Consider the following 2,153-nt stretch of genomic DNA (forward strand, 5'->3'; position numbering starts at 1 on the left):
ATTTATTTATCCATCCCTTCATCCATTCATTTATTTATCCATTCATTCATTCATTCATTCATTCATTCATTCATTCATTCATTTATTTACCCATCCATTCATCCATTCATTTATTTATCCATCCATCCATTCATCCATTAATTTATTTATTTATCCATCCATTCATCCATTCCTTTATTTATCCATCCATCCATCCATTCATTTATTCATTTATTTATCCATCCATCCATTCATTTATTCATTTATTTATCCATCCATCCATTCATTAATCCATTCATTTATTTATCCATCCATTAATCCAGGTGTATCACAGATATGGGACAAGTGTGGGACAGGTGTGGGACAGGTGAGGGACAGGTGTATCACAGGTGTTGGACAGGTGTATCACAGGTGTTGGACAGGTGTATCACAGGTGATGGACAGGTGTATCACAGGTGATGGACAGGTGTATCACAGGTGAGGGACAGGTGATGGACAGGTGTGGGACAGGTGTATCACAGGTGAGGGACAGGTGTATCACAGGTGAGGGACAGGTGTATCACAGGTGTGGGACAGGTGTATCACAGGTGAGGGACAGGTGATGGACAGGTGTGGGACAGGTGTATCACAGGTGAGGGACAGGTTTATCACAGGTGAGGGACAGGTGTATCACAGGTGAGGGACAGATGTATCACAGGTGTGGGACAGGTGTATCACAGGTGAGGGACAGGTGTATCACAGGTGTGGGACAGGTGTATCACAGGTGAGGGACAGGTTTATCACAGGTGTAGGACAGGTGTATCACAGGTGAGGGACAGGTGTATCACAGGTGTGGGACAGGTGTGGGACAGGTGTATAACAGGTGAGGGACAGGTGATGGACAGGTGTATCACAGGTGAGGGACAAGTTTATCACAGGTGTAGGACAGGTGTGTCACAGGTGAGGGACAGGTGTATCACAGGTGAGGGACAGGTTTATCACAGGTGTAGGACAGGTGTGTCACAGGTGAGGGACAGGTGTATCACAGGTGAGGGGCAGGTGTATCACAGGTGAGGGACAGGTGTATCACAGGTGTGGGACAGGTGTATAACAGGTGAGGGACAGGTGAGGGACAGGTGTGGGACAGGTGTATCACAGGTGTGGGACAGGTGAGGGACAGGTGTGGGACAGGTGTATCACAGGTGAGGGAGAGGTGTTTCACAGGTGTTGGACAGGTGTGGGACAGGTGTGGAAAGGTGTGGGACAGGTGTGGGACAGGTGTATCACAGGTGAGGGACAGGTGTATCACAGGTGTTGGACAGTTGTATCACAGGTGTGGGACAGGTGTATCACAGGTGAGGGAGAGGTGTATCACAGGTGAGGGACAGGTGTATCACAGGTGAGGGAGAGGTGTGGGACAGGTGAGGGACAGGTGATGGACAGGTGTATCACAGGTGAGGGAGAGGTGTGGGACAGGTTATGGATAGGTGTGGGACAGGTGTGGGACAGGTGTATCACAGGTGAGGGAGAGGTGTGGGACAGGTGAGGGACAGGTGATGGACAGGTGTATCACAGGTGAGGGAGAGGTGAGGGACAGGTTATGGATAGGTGTGGGACAGGTGTGGGACAGGTGTATCACAGGTGTGAGACAGGTGTGGGACAGGTGTGGGACAGGTGATGGACAGGTGTGGGACAGGTGTGGGACAGGCGTATCACAGGTGTGGGACAGGTGTGGGACAGGTGTATCACAGGTGAGGGACAGGTTATGGATAGGTGTGGGACAGGTGTATCACAGGTGAGGGACAGGTTATGGATAGGTGTGGGACAGGTGTATCACAGGTGTGAGACAGGTGTGGGACAGGTGTGGGACAGGCGTATCACAGGTGTGAGACAGGTGTGGGACAGGTGTGGGACAGGTGTGGGACAGGTGTGGGACAGGTGTGAGACAGGTGTGGGACAGGTGATGGACAGGTGAGGGACAGGTGATGGACAGGTGAGGGACAGGTGTATCACAGGTGAGGGACAGGTGTATCACAGGTGAGGGACAGGTTAGGTCCTGGGTAAAAGCCTCAGAGTGGGAGCTCTGTCCTCTCCGCCCCTCTGTGCTCAGGTGGATAAAAGCCCCGCCCCCTCTGTGCTCAGGTGGATAAAAGCCCCGCCGCAGCTCCTCCCCTTCACTTCTTCTCTTCTCTCCA

This window comes from Odontesthes bonariensis, chromosome 13, assembly GCF_027942865.1.
Source record: "Odontesthes bonariensis isolate fOdoBon6 chromosome 13, fOdoBon6.hap1, whole genome shotgun sequence".
Taxonomy (NCBI): Eukaryota; Metazoa; Chordata; class Actinopteri; order Atheriniformes; family Atherinopsidae; genus Odontesthes; species Odontesthes bonariensis.